Raw genomic sequence first — 23938 nt, 5'->3', positions numbered from 1 at the left:
ATCCACTCATGGAGCCTTGCAAGTGTCCTTTAGCTTGACTGTTTGCTTGTTTTTCTTAGACAGAATCTTGCACTTAAGGGTGAAGCCAACAAGCATAGTAGAGCATTTGGTCTGGGACCCTATTTGGTTTTAGAATAATGTGTTTTGTGTTCTAAGTCCTTTACCTGTACACACTCTTTGCACACCCCCTCCTTCAGGACACAGCCTGTAGCCTCATCTCTGGACAACAGTATAGATTTCCCTGTCCCTAGCAATAATCAACTTTAGTCAGTCTCTAGTCAAGTACATTCCCAATGTATTGGGATAGGAGGACTGGAAAGGCTAATCAAACTGACCTGGATTTGGGTGCAGATGCAGGCAGGCAAAACTGTGTCTTTAATGTTTAAGGAGTATCCTCTATTTTCTATCTTAGGCACATATATACTTAAAATCACACACATTATATGACATACATGTGACATACGCAATGACCAAGGACTTAGATAATTCAAATCCGCCAGTCAAAACAAAGGGCCCTTACTTAGCAACCAGCCTTTCCATCTCCTGAGCCCCATAAAAGAAATCCCTAAACAATGATGAGACTCCCTAAACACTCTCACTCACGTGGTCAACTATCAGTCTTGAAGGTAAAAGTCTGTGCCACTGTTTCCTTCCAGCTAAGGTTATTTTGTTCTTGTGCAAATCCATGGGACCTTTATCTCTGAATAATTGAATAGGAGGCCTAGAACTTGGAATGATAAACCCAGTGTCTCAGCTTCTTGGATGCTGAGATATGTGTCACCATGCCCAGCTCCAAGTCTGAAGTATAAATACAATGACATATGTTTACCACGTATGTTAAAGAAAAAATATGCACAATTATGTAGCCTGAGAGTGACAATCTGATAATATCATTCAGTTAAAATTATTCTTGAAGATTTTATTTTTAAGTATGTGTGTATATATTTCAGAAAAGGTGTTGGGCCCCCATAAACAGCTACTGGTAGTTGTGAGTGGCTTGGCCTCAGGGTCGTGAGCCAAAATTGGCTCCATTGCAAGGGTAAATCCATTCAATGTAAGGCCATCTCTCCAGCCTCCAAACACATTGTTTTTGTCATGTTTGCTCTCCAGGCTTAGTGCTTCATGTGATCTCCGGATGTTCCCTGTTTCAGGTATGGATTTGAGTCTGGGAGGCAGCTGCTGGGGTTCTTAGGTTCTTAGAACTCTTCACAATGGGTTGTAGAGAGAACTTGGATAGTGATAGGGTGGAGAGTCCTTATTAAAGGAGAGATACTGATGAGCTCAGGATCAAACCAGACCTGGGCTATGACCTGGCACCAAGAGAGGATGGAAGTGGCTCAGCATGACATTTGATATGAAATTTGCATAGAACCTTACTGCCCTGATGATTTTACAAAGCTAGCTCTTCATGAACATGCTCCCTTTGTTAATGAAGCCCAGGTGGGGAAGTGCTTCCAGCCTTACACCTTTCTTGTTAATTTCTGGAACCTCCTTCTTCACCCAGTTCCCTATTCTTCTGACTCACAATTATTGAAATGACTACAATAGAATATACGGACTATTTTACACTGTAAAATTGACAAATATTTGCAATGTACTGAATTTTGGCTATGTGTGCTTGTAGGACCGAGTCCAAGGCCTTGGCTCTGCTAATCAGTACCCACCACTGAGCAGCAGGCCCAGCCAGCACTGTCGATCTGTTTTTGGTTTTGTTTTTGTTTGAGACAGAGTTTCACAGTATAGTCTTCACCATCCTGGAACTCACTCTGTAGACCAGGCTGGCCTCAGACTTACAGAGATCTGTCTGCCTCTGCTTCCTGAATGCTAGGATTATAGGCATGTGCCACCACCACCCTGCTGGTTTTGTTTACATTTTTTGAGACAGGGGCTCACTGTATATCCCAAACTAATCTGGAACATAATATAGAGACCAGGTTAGCATCAAATGTGTGGCTATCTTCCTTTTTCTCCATCTGTAGTGCTGAGCTAACAAGCCTGCATCACCATACCTGTTCTTCCACCATACTTCTCGTGAGACTAGAGGATACAAGCTACTCAGGCAGTCTGAGCTCAAGTAACTGGAAAACAAGAAGTTTCCTTGACTGGAAGCCAGAAGTAGCCAGACTGACTTGACACCAAATGTGAAATGATTCCAGGGTCTCAACATTTGAGATGCCAATGCTATGTAGCCAAATAGAGACTAGCAGCCTTTGATGGAACTGATGGAGCCCTCCCTTATGGCTGGATTTGGACACCACTTCCCATTGCAAAGCTGTTTCCTCTTGGATAAAGGAATGAAATCTGAGTTCTACTTCTGGCCCCAGTTAGAGATGAGACGTTCTCCACTGTTCCAAAGATTGCAATGTTGCTTATTACTGTGTTTTCCTTTAAGAGTAAATCTAGCTAAACCTATGAATCACCTGGCTGGGAGTCCACACCAGAGTCACTAGAAGACAAGGTAAAGAAATGGGAGGAATACTTATCCCCTCAGAAAGAAGAAACACTTCTCAGAAGCCCTCAGCCCTATGTAGTGGCTTCCACAGCTAAGCCTCTCCACTTTTCTGAATTCTAAGTTAAAAGTATTAACTTTTCCTCTGCTTTCTATCTCTTTTTCACATACTGGTTCAAACTCTATGCATGCTTTTCTTGACACTCTGGACTCCCTTACTCTGCAGACTCCCTACACACTCTCTGTCCAGATGGTTACTGACCTTGATTGTCAAACCTGCCTGTTTTCTTGGATCCATCACCAAAGGTATGGCCTTTCCCCCCATCTCTTTCCTCCTGGCAGTTACCAAGATTTACAGCTTGTCCTTCTTGTTGTTTTTGATCAGACACTAATAAAATGGTCCTCAAGTTTCCTTCTGAGTCCTTTTAATTTGTTGTTACAAGACTCAGAATCCTTAAAACTTTAAGGATAAATTCCTTAAAGGAATTCTCGTTTCCTTGGCAACACTTCATGTATGAGTATGTGTGTGTGAATGTGAATGTGTATGAGTGTATGAGAAGTGTGAGTGTATATGTGTGTGTGGTGTAAGTGGACACATGACTCAGAGCTCTTTGGAAGTCAGAGGACTTTTACAGGTTGTTTCAATTACTTTCATCTTCCCTCTCTAGTGGAATGCAGGGATCAACACAAGCCATCAGGCTCGTAAGATATGTACTTTTACTCACTGAGCCATCCATCTTGCTCCCCAACTCTTCCATTTTTAAAAATCTGTTCATACATAATTGTTTAATTACTCCCCAAATGTGGAACATTTAAGCCATTGTCCTTCTTCATACATAAAGATGAATTCAATATTCAATATTCTTCTAATGATATTAATAAATATTTCCAACATTTAAAAAATTTCCCCAGAGTAAATTCCTGAAATAAGAATAGCTGGGTCAACCACATGCATCCTCTTAAGGATTTCGGTGTCTGTCAGGCACTGGCTTTGCTAATGGTCTTCTGAGTTCCTTTTACCTTCAATATGGTCAGGGTCCTGCTTCTTCTCAGGTGGTTTCTTGCAATGGGATTTCACATATCAGAATTTCATGTCTCTCTGTAAGAGGAATTAAAATCTGCTTATGAACTGAGAACTGATTTCCCAAGAGAAAGGAGTGGTCAGGAGTCTTCATGGATTCCTAGCCCAGCATCCTAGTGGTCATGTGGGTGACCATCAAGATTCTGTCCTAGGCACAAATAAATATCTGACACTTCTTTAAACATGAGTTCTGAGACTCCACCACAACCTTTTGGACAATGACTATTTGAAGTCATTGAAGTCATTGAAGAATCTGCTTTCATTCAAACCACACATCTAACTCCTCCCCAACATCCACTCCATTCAAGGAGGAAGTTACAAAATTCTCAAACATATGTGATTTCTCAAGGAGCTCAGCCAATATTTGTGCCCCCCATTCTTTATCTTGTATCTAGAAAATTAACTTAGTAGGTTGGGTTTCTTAAGAGAAATGCAAGTAAATCCTAGGAATTTATGTTAGATCTTGTTTTTCTCAGTTTAACCAGCCAGGCTGGTTAACTGGCACTATCAGTTCAACTTCAGATTGTTGGAAACATATGTACAATGAAACATGGCTGCTCAGCTAAATTAAATTGGAGCCTTACCAATAGAATGTATCAAAGAGAAGAGAGAATATTAAGACTATTTTTTATTGGATATTAGAATATTAGATAAAGTAGAGGAACTGGACCACTCAAGGAAAGAATGTGTAAACTTTTTAAAACTACATGAAGGGAACATGCAGGAACTTTGGAAATCATGAAAAGACCAAAATCTTCTAATTATAGGCACAGAAGAAGGAGAAGAATCCAAGGCCAGAGGCTGTGCCAACTAGTTTTATGACAAGTTGACACAATCTATAGGTATCTGGGAAGAGAGAACCTCAACTGATAAATTGCCTGCATAAAATAAGGCTGTAAGACATTTTCTTAATTATTGATGGACAGGACCAGCCTATTTTGGGTGGTGCCATCCCTGGGATGGTAGTTCTGCAAAAAAACATGCTGAGCAAGCTGTGTGGAGCAAGCCGGTATGGCTTTTGTATCAACTTCTACCTCCGGGTTCCTGTCTTGTTTGGGTTCCTGTCCTGACTTCCTTCAATGGTGGAATAAAATGGGAAAGTGTAATCTAAATAAACCCTTTTCTTCCCAACTTGCTTTTTAGTCACGATGCTTCATCACAATAATAGAGAGCCTAAGTAAGACACCATTTTAAACTACTGTATGCAGCATCACTATCTCTCATAGCTGAAGGACAAAGAAAAACTTTTCAAAGTATAAACAGGATAAAAAAATTCTTTTCCAGTAAACCAGACCAACAGAGGAGCAACTCTTTGGACTGAAAATAAGCATAGCCAAGCAACTGAAGAAAGTAAACTTTTATAATAACTGAAATAAAAAATAGGATTAACACCGTAAACAGCAAAATGACAGGAATGAACATACACTTTCAATAACAACTTTAATATTAATGGCCCTAACTCACTGGTTAGTATTTTTGTCAACTTAATACAATCTAGAGTCATGTGGGCAGAATGAGCCTCAATTGATAAAATGCCCTCACCAGAGAACATTATAGACAACAACAGCCAATCAAAACCGAGAGAGCACATGATCTTGGGTGCCCAAGCACAACTGATACATCTACAACATGATTCGTGCCCTTAAAGCTCAGGGAATATCTTGGAAGAGGAGGTCAAGAGATTTTAAGATACAAAGGACCAGGAAGTCTGCTGTGAGACTGTGTCTCCTAAAAATGACAGGGAAGCTCCACTCACGATACCTCAACAATCTGGCTGCCTAAAAAAGGCCTGGCCAATGTGACAATACCAGTATATATGCTGGCCTGAAAGGAAGGACTCTCACAGGGTCTTACCCCAGATAAAAAACTTTGGAAAACTAAGAAACACTGAGAACACGAGAAATAGTATTCCCTGAGATGAGCCCCCAATTGGTTATCCAATACCAAGTAGTAGGCCCTCAAATCCTGTGCAAACAAGTAACACCAAATGGACTAGCACACATATAGTAATGCAACAATAACGATTAAGATAAAGAGACCATGGTTTCAAGAGGGAGCCAAGAGAAGTAAGTGTATGGTTATGAGAAGAGGGTGTGCGTGTGTAATTTTAATTAAAAAAATAAAAAATAGGGGACAAGATGGTGGCGCCATCTTGTCTGAGGAGCAGGACAACATTTTCTGTACAGCGACCAAGAGACTGAACTCTGGGCCCTAAAACAACAGCGATCGTGTTTCCCAGGTGAGAGGAAATCCCCACGGTGTGGGAATCAGTTGGGTCCACGCTCAGGCCACCCAGTCAGAACTTGGAAGAGATCCCAGGTCGGGCGGGCACTAGGTCACCAGACCAGAGCCACACGCCTGCATGTCCTGATCACCTTCCCAGGCTGATCGGTGGGCACAAAAACACCAGCGACTGGGAATCCCAGTCGTGAGAAAACCCCACAGGGAAGGAAGGAAACGGGACTGACTTGGGTCACCCAGTCTTTCCCTGGCAAAAGTCTCGCAGACCGGTGGGTAAGAGCTACCATCAGTGAACTGGGCTCCAGCCACGAGCACAGACAGTTGCTGCGCGCCCAGCTCACCAGCACAGACAGGGCAGTAAGCCCCAGGGCAACAGAGACTGGGAGTCACTGTCGGGAGAAATCCTCACAGGCAACAAAGAAAAGGGGATGGACTTAGGCCACCCAGTATATCTCTGGAAAAGGTCCTGCTGACCAGCCCAAAGTAGGGACCTGCTGTGCACCAGATAGCCTGCTGTTACCAGGAGAGCAGTACCCACCTGCCACAGATTACCGGTTGGGTACTGGGGCACAGAGCCCCAACCTCAGATCTACAGAAGTGTGGAATCCCCGAGATCAACCCCCAGATACTGCTCCAAGGGGCAACCAGTTATCCCTAAAAAAACTGACCAAACCACAGGACACACAGGTTACAGCAGCAGATCACTAAATTTACAGAAAGAAACCCAGAAGCAGGGCAGCTGTCTTCAGGACTTCTCTTGGTGAGAACAGAACCCTCTAGACTACAAAGGACCACAGTTACCACTCAGGTCTCTATGCCTGAGGTGAGCAGCAGCAACTCCTGAAAAACACTGACCATCCAGTGACTATACCCAAAAAGCTGAGAAGGCTTCCTTCAGGAAAAACCATCTTCCTGCCAAGGGGATTCTCTCCACCACAGGATCCCAGGAACCACCAGAAACTAACTCCAAACACCTAAGATAGCCCAATGGGTAGAGGGCAGCGTAGAAGCTCAACCAACAAAAGACAGAGCAATATGGCATCTCCAGAACCCAGTTATCCAGGGGCAAGTAGCTCTGGACACCCCAGCATAATTGAAATTCAAGAAGATGACCTAACATGTATGCTCATGAAGAGTATAACAGAGGAAACAAATAAAATGCGAAAAGACCTAGACGAAGATAAAAACAAACAGATTATGGCAAGTTGCAGCCAAACAGTTTGTGGCCTTTAGAGAGGAAATGCTTAAATCACTGAAAGAAATAAAAGAAACAGGATTGTTCAAACAAACAGCTGAAGGAATTGAAGGAAAAACAGGAAAATGCAGTCAGACAGATGAAGGAAATCAACAAAACGGCTCAAGATCTGAAGATGGAATTGGAAAAATTAAAGAAAACACCAATGGAGGAAATTGTGGAGAGAAAAACTTGGGAAGAAAACAGGAACTACAGAGGTTAACATAACCAATAGATTACAAGAGATGGAAGAAAGAATCTCAGGTGTGTAAGATACAATGGAAGAAATAGATGCATCTGTCAAAGAAAATCTTAAATCTAAAAAATTCCTGACACAGACCGTCCAAAAAATTCAAGACAACATAAAAAGACAAAACCTAAGAATAATAGGAATAGAGGAAAAAGAAGATTCCCTCCTCCAAGGCCCAGAAAATATTTTCAACAAAATCATTGAAGAGAATTTCCCCAACTTAAAGGAGAGGCCAATAAGAATACAAGAGGCCTACAGAATACCCAATAAATTAGACCAGAAAATCCTCCCGCCACATAACAATCAAAACAGTAAATATACAGAACAAAGAAAAAATACTAAAAGCTGCAAGGAAAAAAGGCCAAGTAACATATAATGGCAAACCCATTAGAATCACACCTGACTTTTCAACAGAGACTATGAAAGCCAGAAGGGCCTGGACGGATATCATGCAGACCCTAAGAGAACACAGATGTCAGTCCAGGCTAGTATACCCTGCAAAACTCTCAGTCCTCATAGATGGAGAAAACAAGATATTCAATGACAAAAAAAAAATTCAACAATATCTACACACAAATCCAGTGTTACCGAAGACACTAGAGGGGAAAATACAACCTAAGAAAACTAGCTACTTTCTTTCTTTTTTTTTTAGCATAATATATATATATATATATATATATATATATATATATATTTTAATAGTGATGAGTCAAATTTACAATCTTTCATTTATTATTTACAGATGTCAAAATTGAGAGTTGCAAGTAGACTAAAACTAGAAAATGGAGGTGTAGCTCAGGGATAAAATGCGAATATAGCAATTTTGAGACCCTTTCATTAAGAGAAAGGAGGAGACAAACTAGCTACTTTCAAGAAAACACAGGAAATAATTAACCTCACTACAGTAAAACAAATGCAACCAAGCCCATATAACCTTATGACCACAGCCAACATCAATATCAAGGATCTAACAGCCACTGGTCATTAATCTCTCTCAACATCAATGGACTCGATTCTCCAATAAAAACGACAGACTAACAGAATGGATGCGTAAACAAAACCCAGCAATCTTTTGCATACAAGAAACACACCTAAGTCACAAACATAGACATTACCTGAGGGTAAAGGGTTGGAAGACAGCTTTCCAAGCAAATGGATCCAAGAAGCAAGCAGGAGTAGTCATTCTAATATCTGATAAAATAGGCTTTCAACCAAAATTAATCAAAAGAGATGGGGAAGGACACTTCACACTCATCAAGGGAAAATTCCACCAAGAAGACATCACAATCCTGAACATCTATGCCCCAAATAAAAAGTCAACCACACTTGTAAAAGAAACATTGATAAAACTTAAACCACACATAGATCCCCACACATTAATAGTGGGAGACTTCAACACCCCACTCTCAACAAAGGACAGGTCAACAAAACAGAAATTAAACAAAGAAACAATGTCTCTAACAGAGGTCATGAATCAAATGGACCTAACAGACATTTACAGAACCTTACACCCAAACACAAAAGATTTACCTTCTTCTTAGCACCTCATGGAACCTTCTCCAAAATAGACCATATAGTTGGTCACAAAGTGAGCCGCAACAGATACAAGAAGATTGAAATAATCCCTTGTATCCTGTCTGGTCACCATGGAATAAAGCTGGACCTCAACAACAACAGAAATAGCAAAAAGCCTACACACACATGGAAACTGAACAACTTGCTACTAAAAGACAGCTGGGTCAGGGAATAAAGAAAGAAATTAAAGTCTTCTTAGAACTCAATGAAAATGAAGACACAACATACCCAAACTTGTGGGACACAATGAAAGCAGTGCTAAGAGGAAAGTTCATAGCACTAAGTGACTTCAAGAAGAAATTTGAGAGAGCTCATTCAAGCAACTTAATGGCTCACTTAAAAACCCTAGAAAAAGAAGAAGCAGACACACCAAGAAGGAGCAGATGGCTGGAAATAATCAAACTCAGGGCTGAAATCAATCAATTGGAAACAAATAAAACAATTCAAAGAATCAATGAAACCAAGAGATGGTTCTTTGAAAAAATGAACAAGATAGACAAATCCTTAGCCAAACTAACTAAAAGGCAGAGAGACTGTTATGCCAGGTTCACCCTCAGAGACCACCGAATCATCTTAAGGAGATGACTTGATGCAATTGCAAGAGAGCTTTATTACAAGAGCAATCAAACTTGGGACCCAAGCCTCACTGACACAGCAGTAGAGAAGTGGGACCTTGAGTTCTGAGTGAACAGGATTTTTAAAGGGAAAGTCTGTGAGCAGAGGGTTTCCATGGCAGCAAGCAGGGGGGCACAAGACATGGCGATACAGAATTGGTTGAAGTTTAGCAGGGCAGGCTTTTCTGAGGCACACAATCACAATGGCTAAGGCATATAATCACAATGGCTATTTTTCTAAACCACATCTGAAACATTAGGGAGAATTTTCCCACCTGATTCTGAATCGATTCCCATTGATTATTGCCAGGGAGTTTGTCTCTATTTTCTATCAAGCATTTATTCTATTATATTTCCTGGAGGCTGTTGCTAGGAAAGTTAACTTTGTTTTCTGCCAGGTGTACATTCTGTGATATTTCCTGGTACCTGAATTCAGATCCCAGTCAAAATTGTTATTTGAAAATGCAGTTATATTCTGGCTAACTTAAACTCTTCAAGACACCATCCAAATCAACAAAATCAGAAATGAAATAGGGGACATAACTACAGACACTGAGGAAATCCAAACAATCATTAGGACTTACTTCAAAAGTCTATATGCCACAAAATTTGAAAATCTAAAGAAAATGGACAATTTTCTTGATCAATTCGACTTATCAAAGCTCAATCAGGACCAGGTAAATCAATTAAATAGTCCTATATCCCCCGAGGAAATAGAAGGCCCCATCCAAAAAAAGCTCAGGACCAGATGGTTTCAGCGGCGAATTCTACCAGACCTTCAAAGAAGAGCTAACTCCAATTATTTTCAAACTGTTTGACAAAATAGAAACAGAAGGAACATTACCAAACTCATTCTATAAAGCCACAGTCACCTTGGTACCTAAACCTCACAAAGACCCAAAATAGAAAGAGAATTTCAGGCCAATCTCCCTTATGAACATTAATGCAAAAATACTCAACAAAATACTTGTAAACCGAATCCAAGAACACATCAAAGATACCATCCACTATGACCAAGTAGGCAGGGGTGGTTCAATATACAGAAATCCATCAATGTGATCCAGCATATTAACAAACTGAAAGAAAAAAAAAAAAACACATGATAATCTCCCTAGATGCTGAAAAAGCATTTGACAAAATCCAACATCCATTCATGTTTAAAGTCTTGGAGAGATCAGGAATACAAGGCACATATCTAAACATAGTAAAGGCAATATACAGCAAGCCTATAGCCAATAGCAAATTGAATGGAGAGAAATGTAAAGCAATCCAACTGAAATCAGGAACAAGGCAAGGCTTGTTCTCTCCATATCTCGTCAACATAGTTCTTGAACTCCTTGCTAGAGCAATAAGACAGTTGAAGGAGATCAAGGGAATACAAATTGGAAAGGAAGAAGTCAAATTATCACTATTTGCAGATGATATGATAGTATACATGAGTGACCCCAAAAACTCTGCCAGGGAACTCCTACAGCTGATAAACACCTTCAGCAAAGTGGCCAGATACAAAATTAACTCAAAAAAATCAGTAGCCTTCCTGTATACAGAAGACAAAAGGGCTGAGAAAGAAATTAGGGAAACAACACCCTTCACAATAGCCACAAATGACCTAAAGCGCCTTGGTGTAACCCTAACCAAGGAAGTCAAAGACTTGTATGAAAAACATTTCAAGTCTCTGAAGAAAGAATTAGAAGAAGATTTCAGAAGATGGAAAGATCTCCCAAGGTCAGGGCTTAGCAGGATTAACATAGTAAAACTGGCCATCTTACCAAAAGCAATCTAAAGATTCAATGCAATTCCTATAAAATTGCCAACACAATTCTTTACAGACCTGGAAAGAAAAATTCTCAACTTCATATGGAATAACAAGAAACCCAGAATTGCTAAAACAGTCCTTTACAATAAAAGATCTTCTGGAGGTATCTCCATCCCTGATCTTAAGCTGTACTATAGAGCAACAGTAATAAAAACTGCACGGTACTGGCCTAGAAACAGAATGGTGTGTTTTAAGTGGTTATTAATATTTACTATTGGTTTATCTTCTAGTAATGCTGCTGTTAATCCTCAGCAGCTGTATAACCAAATCACCACACAGAGATTGGGTTTTTACTTAACCTAGAACACAATGCTGGGCAATATTTACTCCCTCCTAAACCTCCAAGCCCTCAGTTTCCTAACATTTAGATTTCCCACATTATATTTGCTTTTTTGTGAAATCTTAGGTCTGGTTCATGCTCCACGTCCTCCAAGATCTCTCCTCCAGCTCTGCTCTCCTAGCTCTTCTAATGCCCCTTCTCCTCCTTCTCTTCCCACACCTTTCCTGCTCTCTAGCTCCTCCCCTCTTTCCTGTTCTCTGCCTCCTCCCATTCACAATATTGTATGTAGTTGCATTATTTTGTCCTGTTTACACAAGAGTTGAGACAGGATGCTTAGAATGAGTATCACAATGCAATATCTGGATTGAAACCAGAGAGTTGGGGGTGGTGGGGTGGGGGAGAAATCAGTATTTGAATGAACAAGGGTAAGGTGTATACATTAAAAAAACATTATACCAACAATGTGTATCAATGGAACTGAACAGAAGACCCAGAAATAAACCCACACATTTATGGACACCTGATCTTTGACAAAGTTGCCAAAACCATACAATGGAAAAAAGATAGCATCTTCAACAAATGGTGCTCATCTAACTGGATGTCTACATGTAGAAAAATGCAAATAGATCCATCCTTATCACCCTACACAAAACTAAAGTCCAAGTGGATCAAAGACCTCAACATAAAACCAGACACATTAAATCTGTCAGAAGAAAAAGTGGGGAAGCGTCTTGAGCTCATTGGCACAGGAGATAACTTCCTGAACAGAACACCAACAGCACAGTCTCTAAGAGCAACAATAAATAAATGGGACCTCATGAAACTGAAAAGCTTCTGGAGAGCAAAGGACACTGTCATCAAAACAAAACAACTGCCTACAGATTGGGAAAGAATCTTCACCAACCCTTTATCTGACTGAGGGCTAATATCCAGTATATATAAAGAACTAAAGAAGCTAAAAAACAGCAAACCAAGTAATCCAATTAAAAAATGGGGAACAGAGCTAAACAGAGGACTCTCTGTAGAGGAATATCGGATGGCAGAGAAACACTTAAAGAAATGCTCATCTTTATTAGCCATTAGGGAAATGCAAATCAAAACGACCCTGAGATTTCACCTTACACCAATCAGAATGGCCAAGATGAAAAATTCAAGTGAGAACACATGCTGGAGAAGTTGTGGAGAAAGGGAAACCCTCCTCCACTGTTGGTGGGAATGTAAACTTGTACAACCACTCTGGAAACAATCTGGCACTTCCTCAAACAACTAGACATAGCGCTTCCTCAAGATTCAACCATACCACTCCTAGGCATATATCCAAAAGAGGCTCAAGTACACAATAAGGACATTTGCTCAACCATGTTTGTAGCACCTTTATTTGTAATAGCCAGAAGCTGAAAACAGCACAGATGCCCCTCAACTGAAGAATGGATGCAGGAATTGTGGTACATTACTTGTACAATAATTGTGGAGTATTACTCAGCAATGAAAAATAAGGAAATCATGAAATTTTCAGGTAAATGGTGGGATCTGGAAAGGATCATCCTGAGTGAGCTGTCCCAGAAGCAGAAAGACACACATCGTATATACACACTCATATAGACATATAACATAGGATAAACCTACTAAAATCTGTACATCTAAAGAAACTAATCAAGAGAGAGGACCCTGACTAAAATGCTCAATCCCCATCCTGAAAGGCAAGGAAGATGGACAGAAGAAGAAGAAAACAGGAAACAAGTTAGGAGCCTCCCACAGAAGGCCTCTGAAAGGCTTTGCCCTGCAGACTATCAAAGTAGACGATGAGACTTATGGCCAACTGTTGGGCAGAGTGCATGGAATCTTATGTAAGAAGTAGGAAATAGTAAGATCTGGAGAGGACAGGAACCCCACAAGGAGAGCAACAGAACCAGAAAATTTGAACACAGGGGTCTTCTCAGAGACTCATACTCCAACCATGTACCAGGCATGGAGATAACTTAGAACCCCTGCACAGATGTAGCCCATAGCAGGTTAGTGTCCAAGTGGGTTCCATAGTAATGGGAAGAGGGACTGCCTCTGACATATCTGATTGGCCTGCTCTTTGATCACGTCCCCCTGAGGGGGAAGCATCCTTACCAGTCCACAGAAGATGACAATGCAGCCACTCCTGATGAGATCTGATAGACTAAGATCAGAAGGAAGGAGAGGAGGACCTCCCTTATCAGTGGACTTCAGGAGGGGCATGCGTGAAGAAGGGAGAAGGAAGGTGGGATTAGGAGGGGAGGAGGAAGGGCTTATGGGGAGATACAAAGTTAATAATGTGTAATTAATAAAATTAAATTAAATTAAAATAAAATATAACAATTCAGTTCTTAAAAATAACACACTTTCATCATATTAGCCAATAGGCAACACTGTGGAGAATTTTCTTTCTTTTTAAAGCTTTAGTTAATAAAAAATTACATCATTCCCCCAGCTCCCTTTTCTCCTTCTAGTTCCTCCTTAACCTCTCCACCTTCAATCCTTCCCAAACTAATGACTGTTTTTTCTTTGACTGTTGTCATTTCACACACACACAAATACATAAATACAACATATCTTGTCCATTTATTGATTCTTCAAAAAATGAAGAATCAGGAAAACAAATAACCCAATCAAGAAATGAGCTATAAATCAATAAAGAAGAAGTAAAAATAGTCAAAAAATATCTTTAAAAGTGTTCAGCACCCTTAACAGTTAGGAAAATGTAATTCAAAATTGTTTTGGGATTTCATCTTACCCCTCCAGAACGGGAAAAATCAAAAACATCAAATGCTGGAGAAAATGTTGGGGAAAGGGAGCCATCAGTCAGGACTTCAAACTGGTGCAGCCACTCTGGGAACCAGCATGGAGAATCCTCAAAAGGCTAAAAATCAACCTACACTTTGACCCAGTTATGCCCCTCCTTAGCATATGTGCCCAAAGGACTCAGCAAGCCACTCCACAGAGACTTGTTCAGCCCCATTCATGGCTTCTCTAGTTATGATAGCTAGGGAACAGAAACAGCCTAAATCTCCATCAGCTGATGGGTGAATAAGGAAAAGTGTGGTACACACAGGCAGTGAAACTCTATTCAGCTCTAAAGACGCAAAACAATGAAACCATGAACTCTGCAGATAAACAGTGAGAGCAGAAAATATACTGAGTGAGCAGAGTCAAACCCAGAAGGATAAATGCTGCAAGTTCTTTCTTATTTGTAGTCCCCAGTTCTGAACCTTAGATGTGAATCTATAACCTGGAGTAATTGCAAAACCCAGGTAGGTAGGAAGAGGCCATGGGAAGGGGGAGAGGGAACTCTAGAGAGGGGGATAGGACACAGATGCTATGAAGAGGGGAAAGGGGGAAAATGGAGGGGGGAGAGAGAGAGGAAAATGCAGAGGGAAAGGGAGGGATGGTGGATAAGTAACTCTAGGGATGTTTGAAAAAGCCATAAGGAAACATTATTTTATGTTTTTAAAACTGCACATATATGTATGTATGTGTATATAATTTAAATTAAGTTATAAAACATGATGTGATGCTGTTCCAAAGAGTTATAAACTATCTAATAAAAATCCCAGTGGCAGACATAGATAACCTCCCTTTGAGTCTCCCACAAGAATCCCAAAAGCAGGTTATTGCCTTTGCCCGTGGCTTCCTTCTAGAACTTGTAAAAGACCCTACTGCTAAAGATGCCACACACTTTGGACATAGTCCTTGGAGGGATCAGGCTCAAAGAGATCTGGAAGCCTCTTCCTTGACGATTCGCTCTCACGGTATCTGAAGGTGTTATGCTGCCATGAGAGAAAAGCAATCAGCACTCCTACCCTCAGAAAAGCCAGGAGCCTCTACAGTGAGGGGCTCATTTACCTCTGTGGCAGGGAAGCTGCCCCTGGGAAATAGCAACTATACAGCCACCTAAACAAGACCGGCAGAACGACACAAGCTTGACATGCCAGTGTGGATGGGGGAAATGTCACAAGGCCTCCCCGCTGTAAGAAGTCTAGGCAGTGAACAGCTGCTGAGAGAGGGACAAGCCCCTGATAGGATATCCAGTCCCAACTGGTCAGCGCCAAACATATGAGGAGTACTAAATGGACTCAGTAAGGATGTGTGTGTGTATGTGTGTGTGTCATAATCAAAGAAGGAGTCAGGAATTTGATGTGATCATAGAGGGGTGAGTAGAAATAATGTAAATACAGTTCTCAGAGATGAAACTATCAAAAAGTTTTTAAATAGGGCAAAATGAGGAACACCTTTGTGCAAGCATATGACCAATCTACACATTTCAGTGCTCTCAAAGGATTATCAAATCTATTTTTGGGTAGAGGTAGCACTATCACACAATTCTTTATCTACTCATTCAATTCGGAATTTGCCTACCTAGCTACACTTTTGCAAAAGCTGCTGCAAACTGAAGGTTTTCACTTGTTTGGTGGAAAGGGTTTTGCTCTACAGCCCATGCTAGCCTCAAGGCTGACATCATCTTGCTTAGCCTATTGAGTGGTTGGACTAGAAGCATGTGCCACAATACCTGGCCAAGTTGAACCTTTTAAAGCAAACTCTTTCATTGGGCAATTTTTATGACAAGTTTGCCCAGTGTAGCAGATAACCACGTTTGACTATCACTAATAAGATAAAAAGAACTGCTCGTCACTAGCATGCGAAGTGCCCAGTAATGGTCCTTCTGGACTTCTATCAATCCTCAGGCTACTCAACGACTTGTCTAGTTAATTTTGAACTCGTTCCTTGATACACCACACCTTACAGTCTCATTAGCAATTATGAGACAAAGGTCATGTTCTTATCTATAGACACAATTACCCTACTCTAGCTTCCTGTTCCTTCCCTTTACAGAAGGAACTGGCCAGGACTTGCCAGCCTAAGGCTTTGCTTGGTGAATTTCCATTTTCACTAGTGCAGCCTGTCATTACTTTTCTGTTGCTGGGATAAAAGCCCTTGACAAAAGCAGCTCACAGAGAATAAGGCTTATTCTGGCTTACAGTTTGAAGATCGCTATTTCATTGTGGCACAGAAGACCGGCCAGTTGGTCACAGTGCATCAGCAGCGAGGAGGCAGAGAAAATGAACAGGAAGTGGCACCAGCTTCTAAAGTCTCAAAGCCATGTCCCCCGTGACCCACTTCCTCCACGAGGCTCCACCTCTTAAAGGTTCCACAATATATCACCAGCTGGAAACCAAATGTTCAAACACATGAGCTGTGTATGAGGACATTTCCTATTCTGACCACATTATAAATCCAGAGACAGTGTCCTCCAGTAACCCCTGTATGTGAATCTCTCTCCCACTCTCCTCCTTCTCATAGTCTTCGCTTTTAATTTTCTAAAATTATTCTACCTACCATGTGTCTGTGCACATGGACCGTTTTTTGGTCTATCCTAGGAAGTTACCAGGATCCAATGGGCACTTCACCTTAATGACCTTCTATAGATCCCACCTCAAAACACAATAAAGTTCCCACTCCTAGACTCTTACAATGAGGATTCCAGTTCAACACATGACCCTTTACAGAACTATCAAACCATCATGGCACAGCTAATCTTGGTTGTCAGCTTGACTACATCTGGAATCAAATAAAATGCAAGCTCTGGGCATTCCTATGAGGGGTTTTCTTGATCAGGTTACTTGAAGGAGGAAGACTCATGCTAATGACAAGGAGCAGTCTTTGCTGGCAGCCCAGATAAAGAGACATGGAAGAAGGGAAGTGCTTTTTTCTTGTGCTCATTCTCACAGGCTAGTTCATCTATCCTGCTTCTGTGGCATTCCTTCACTGGTATTAGAACCAACTTCTTCATGAGTAAAACATAGACTGAAGACCAACCAGCTCTCTCCAGGAATCCTCTAGGACTCCAGTGCCAGACTGGGACTGCTGAGTCATCATCCCACCTTGTAGAGTCAACAACAGCCAGATTCTCAGCCTCACAGTGTGACACAGCCATTGCTGGATAACTCAGGCTACATCCTGTAAGCCAGTCTCATAATAGCCATGTATTTGGATATATATAGATACATTTCCACATCTATTCTATATATCTATCTATGTCTGCATATCTATATCTCTACTTAGACCTATATTTATATATTCTATCAGTTCTGTTCCTTTAGAAAACCCTGCCTAAAACAGAAGGGGGAACTTCCCAGGAAAAGAAAATGACAGCTACAAAAGCTCTGGAACAAGACTATACACAAATATTTTTGTTGCAACACATAAGGAAATCAGTCTCAAACTGACTAGGAAAGTTGCTTCTTTCTAGAGAGCTTTCATAATGCAGTCTGTGTTCAGTTCCACAGGTATGTCCTGTCTATTCTAAGGCATATATAAAAGTGCTCTAAACTGATTTAAATCTAATTGTTAAACTTTATTTTTATACAATTTTTTATTTATTACAATTTATCCACTTTGGATCCCAGCTATAGTCCCCTCCCTCCTCACCTCCCAATCCTGCCCACCTTCCCTCCCTCATCTCCTCCCATGCCCCTTGCCCAGTCCACTGATAGTGGAGGACCTTCTCCCCTTCCATCTGACCCTAACTTATTAGATCTCATCAGGACTGTATTTCATAGTCTTTTGAGGAGGGCTGGTAAGGCTGCTTCCCCCTTAGGGGGAGGTGACCAAAGAGCCAGCCACTGAGTTCATGTCAGAGACAGTCCCTGTTCCCCTTACTAGTGAACTTACTTGGAGACTGAGCTGCCACAGGCTACCTCTATGCAGGGCTTCTGGGTTGTCTCCATGCATGGTCCTTGGGTGGAGTATCAGTCTCAGAAAAGATCCCTGTTCCCAGATTTTTTGGTTCTGTTACTCTCCTTGTGGAGCTCTAGACCTTCCCAGGTCTTTCTGCCTTCCCCTTCTTTCATAAGATTCCCTGCACTTTGCCTGAAGTTTGGCTATAAGTCTCAGCATCTGCTTTGATACCCTGCTGGGTAGAGTCTTTCAGAGGCCCTCTGTAGTTAGGCTCCTCTCTTGTTCCTTGTTTTCACCTTCCTCTGATGTCTATCCCATTTGCCTTTCTGAATGAAGATTGAGCATCTTACCCAGGGTCCTCCTTCTTGCTTAGCTTCTTTAGGTGTACAGGTTTTAGTATGTTTATCCTGTTTTATACATCTAAAATGCACTTATAAGTGAGTATGTACCATGTGTGTCTTTTTGACTCTGGGATAGGCCACTCAGGATGACCTTCTCTAGTTCCCACCATTTGCCTGTAGATTTCCTTGTTTTTAATTGCTGTTTAATTCCTTGATTTTAATTCCATTGTGTAAATGTACCACAATTTCTGTATCCATTCCTCAACTGAGGGACATCTGGGTTATTTCCAGGTTCTGGCTACTATGAATAAAACTGCTACAAACATGGTTGAGCAAATGTCCTTGTTGTATACTTGAGCATCTTTTGTATATATGCCTAGGAGTGGTATAGCTGGATCTTGAGAAAGCGCCAGATTGATTTCTTTTTTTTTTAGATTAAAAAATATTTAATATTTAATTTAGTTTAATAATGATGAAAAACTGTGCAAATGTTTCTATTCTCTTTTATTTTTTGATTTTTCAATGCAGTTTATTCAGGAACCCTGAACAATCATCTGACCCTGGGTAAAGCCAGCCCACAGCTTAAATAGCCTCTGGGTAGCCAACCCCAACATGCCACGTGGGCAATACAGATAGGTCCACATACATGGAAGCAAGCCAGATCCTCAGCCTTAGCCAAATGTGGAGTTGTTTGTGACAGAGAGCACTCACCATCGGGAAGGTGGAAGGCGGAAACCAGCTCCATCTTTAAGGTGCGGCATTACACAGCTCTCTACAGTTCCCCCTTTTTGTTTTAGACGCATCAGGCAAGAGTAGAGGTCTGATCTCTGATATTAGAAATAAATTGGGACTTTGTACCGATGTTTATTTAGGTGTCATCCACCCAAAGAGCATCAGACCCGACCGATACCTTTTTCTCAGAGGCTGGACCTGGGGCATCAACCCGCATGCAATCAGACATGCTCTTCTCTGGGTCAAAAGCAGATGACCCTGAGTGTAGTGCTTAGCCTCGCATCCTGAGCATAACATTTTAGCTTTTTATGGTAGCCAACCATGCTTGGGGAGACTGTCCTGCTTCAATGGCTGTAAAGGCCTGAATGGTCATGGCTGCATTAAGCTGTTGTGAGACTCTAATCTTGCATTTTTACCACAGGCAAACCAAGGAGACCAACACCAGAAGGCCTGCTAACGCTCTCATGCCTGCCCATTCCTTCAGATGATTCATGGTGGCAGCAATCCATGGTGATAATCCTGTGGGTAGTCCTGCATCCACTCTGGTAGAGTTTACCGTGATAATGGCCACTCTCAGCTGCTCCATCGTAGTATCGAATTCTCCAGTCCAATTACCTAAAATATAGCTAGACAATTGTTTAGACAGATTTGCAGCACAGGAAAAATTCTCATGTTGTATGCTAGTGACACAAAGTCCAGCATACTTTCATTGACAGCCAAGTTGAGCAATTTGCCATAGGGAATCAATTTGATCCTGCACGAGGTCAATCCTCTGATTGAACACCATCAAGCTTCCTTTTAGTTGAGCATTAATTCCTTTTTGTACATCTAAGGCATGAGCTACATTGGCTAAAAGATTATTCAGGGTCTGAGCCGTCTGCACAGTATGACTCATGGCTAATGCCACGGTGGCAGCTCTAACAGCCGCCAATGAGTTGGCAGTAACAGTGGTGGCTGTAGTTCCAAGATCCCTTTTCTGTCTGAAGACAGTCATAGCGTGAGGGGCATCAATGGGCATAGGCACCCAGCGAGGCATGTGAGTAACCAGGGCATACCTAAATTCACTAGCATTCCAGCATTGGGCAAAAAAGCAAGTATCATCATCACAATTACTTGGCTCTATCTGGCTAATAATGAATAAAAATGGGGGATATAAACAAACAGGTGTGGGCTTATAGGAAATATTATGAGAAGCCTTAACCCCCTCATCGGAACATCTTGCATCAGTTCTAGAATTAGCAGTAGTGGTGTCCAAGGTCTGAGTAGTTTCAGGAGACCATTGCCCCCAGGGGTGAGACGTGCTCCATGTAAATTGACTAACTCCATGTTTTCCTCCACTTTTGAAAGTCATTTAAGGTTCTTAAATTATTTTTCCCCTAGTTTTAAATTTTTCATCGATTACACTTTATTCATTCTGCATCCCCCCATAAGCCCCTCCCTCCTCCCCTCCTATTCCCACCCTCCCTCCTCCCTCTGCATGTGTGCCACTCCCCAAGTCCACTGATAGGGAAGGTTCTCCTCTCCTTTCTGATCTTAGTCCATCAGTTCACATCAAAAGTGGCTGCATTGTCCTCTACTATGGCCTGGTAAGGCTGCTCCCCGCCAGGGGGAGGTGATCAAAGAGCAGGCCAATCAGATTATGTCAGAGGCAGTCCCTCTTCACATTACTATGTAACCCACTTCGACTCTGAACTGCCCTGGGCTACATCTTTGCAGGGGTTCTGGGTTATCTCCAAGAATAGTCCTTGGTTGGAGTATGAGTCTCTGGGAAGTTCCCTGTGTTCAAATTTTCTTGTTCTGTTGCTCTCCTTGTGGAGACCCTGTCTTCTCCAGCTCTTACCATTTCCCAGTTCTTACATAAAATTCCATTCACTCTGCCCAGCAGTTGCCCATCAGGCTCAGCATCTGCTTTGATAGTCTGTAGGGCAGAGGCTTTCAGAGGCCCTCTGTGGTACGTTCCTTGGTTGTTTCCTGTTTTCTTCTTCTGATGTCCATCCTCTTTGCCTTTCCAGATGGGGATTGGACATTTTAGTTGGGGTCCTTTCTCTTTTTTAGTTTCTTTAGATGCACAGGTTATACTGGGTTTGTCTTATGTTGTATGTCTATATGAGTGAGTATATACCATGTGTGTCTTTTTGCTTCTGGGAAAACTCACTCAGGATGATCCTTTCCAGATCCTACCATTTACATGCAAATTTCATGATTTCCTTATTTTTCTTTGCTGAGTAATGTTCCATTGTGTAGATGTACCACAATTTCTGCATCCATTCTTCAGTTGAGGGGCATCTGGGTTGTTTCCAGCTTCTAGCTATTACAAATAAAGCTGCTACAAACCTGGTTGAGCAAATGTCCTTTTTGTGTACTTGAGCCTCTTTTGGATATATGCCTAGGAGTGGTATGGCTGGATCTTGGGGAAGCACTATTCCTAGTTGTCTGAAAAAGTGCCAGATTGATTTCCAGAGTGGTTGTCCAAGTTTACATTCCCACCAGCAGTGGAGAAGGGTTCCCCTTTCTCCACAACCTCTCCAGCATGTGTTGTCACTTGAGTTTTTGATCTTGGCCATTCTGATTGGTATAAGGTTAAATCTCAGGGTTGTTTTGATTTGCATTTCCCTAATGGCTAGTGAGGTTGACCATTTCTTTAAGTGCTTCTCTGCCATTCGGTATTCTTCTACAGAGAAGTCTCTGTTTAGCTCTGTTCCCCATTTTTTAAGTAGATTACTTGTTTTGCTGCTTTTCAGATTCTTTAGTTCTTTATATATACTGGATATGAGTCCTCTGTCAGATAAAGGGTTGGTGAAGATTCTTTCCCAATCTGTAGGCAGTCGCTTTGTTTTGGTGATGGTCTCCTTTGCTTTGCAGAAGCTTTTCAGTTTCATGAGGTCCCATTTATTGATTGTTGCTCTTAGAGCCTGTGCTGTTGGTGTTCTGTTCAGGAAGTTTTCTCCTGCACCAATGAGTTCTAGGGTATTCCCCACTTTTTTTTCTGGCCGATTCAATGTGTCAGGTTTCATGTTGAGGTCTTTGATCTACTTGGACTTCAGTTTTGTGCAGGGTGATAAATATAGATCTATTTTCATTTTTCTACATGTAGACATCCAGTTGGACCAGCACCATTTGTTGACGATGCTATGTTTTTTCCATTGTATGGTTTTGGTACCTTTGTCAAAGATCAGGTGTCCATAAGTATGTGGGTTTATTTCTGGGTCCTCTGTTCAGTTCCATTGATCCACTATTCTGTTATTATGTCAGTACCATGCAGTTTTTAAAACTGTTGCTCTATAGTACAACTTAAGATCAGGGATGGAGATACCTCCAGAAGATCTTTTATTGTAAAGGATTGTTTTAGCAATTCTGGGTTTCTTGTTATTCCATATGAAGTTGAGAATTTTTCTTTCCAGGTCTGTAAAGAATTGTGTTGATTATTTGATGGGAATTGCATTGAATCTGTAGATTGCTTTTGGTAAGATGGCCATTTTTACTATGTTAATCCTGCCAAGCCATGAACATGGGAGATCTTTCCATCTTCTCATATCTTCTTCTAATTCTTTCTTCAGAGACTTGAAATTTTTTCCATACAAGTCTCTGACTTCCTTGGTTAGGGTTATTCCGAAATACCTTATGTCATTTGTGGCTATTGTGAAGGGTGTTGTTTCCCTAATATCTTTCTCAGTCCTTTTGTCTTTTGTATACAGGAGGGCTACTGATTTTTTTGAGTTAATTTTGTATCTGGCCACTTTGCTGAAGGTGTTTATCAATTGTTGGAGTTCCCTGGTAGAGTTTTTGGGGTCACTCACGTATAGTATCATATCATCTGCAAATAGTGATAATTTGACTTCTTCCTTTCCAATTTGTATCCCCTTGATCTCCTTCAACTTTCTTATTGCTCTAGCAAGGACTTCCAGAACTATGTTGAAGTGATATGGAGAGAGTGGGCAGCCTTGTCTTGTCTCTGATTTCAGTGGGATTGCTTTAAGTTTCTCTCCATTCAGTTTGATGTTGGCTATAGGTTTGCTGTATATTGCCTTTACTATGTTTAGATATGTGCCTTGTATCCCTGATCTCTCCAAAACTTTAAACATGAATGGATGTTGGATTTTGTCAAATGCTTTTTCAGCATCTAGGGAGATTATCATGTGTTTTTTTTCTTTCAGTTTGTTAATATGGTGGATCACATTGATGGATTTCCATGTATTGAATCACCCCTGCATGCCTGGGATGAAGCCTACTTGGTCATGGTGGATGATGTCTTTGATGTGTTCTTTGATTCGGTTTGCAAGTATTTTGTTGAGTATTTTTGCATCAATGTTCATAAGGGAGATTGGCCTGAAGTTCTCTTTTTTGGTTGGGTCTTTGTGAGGTTTAGGTACCAACGTGACTGTGGCTTCATAGAATGAGTTTGGTAATGTTGCTTCTGTTTCGATTTTGTGGAATAGTTTGAAGAGAACTGGAGTTAGCTCTTTTTTGAATGTCTGGTAGAATTCTGCACTGAAACCATCGGGTCTTGGGCTTTTTTTTGGATGGGAGACTTTCGATGACTGCTTCTATTTCCTTGGTGGATATAGGACTATTTAATTGATGTACCTGGTCCTGATTTAGCTTTGGTAAGTAGAATCGATCAAG

This window comes from Meriones unguiculatus, chromosome 6 (genome assembly GCF_030254825.1).
Source record: "Meriones unguiculatus strain TT.TT164.6M chromosome 6, Bangor_MerUng_6.1, whole genome shotgun sequence".
Lineage (NCBI taxonomy): Eukaryota > Metazoa > Chordata > Mammalia > Rodentia > Muridae > Meriones > Meriones unguiculatus.
The sequence above is the reverse complement of the archived record's forward strand: the minus strand, read 5'-3'. Positions refer to the sequence as shown.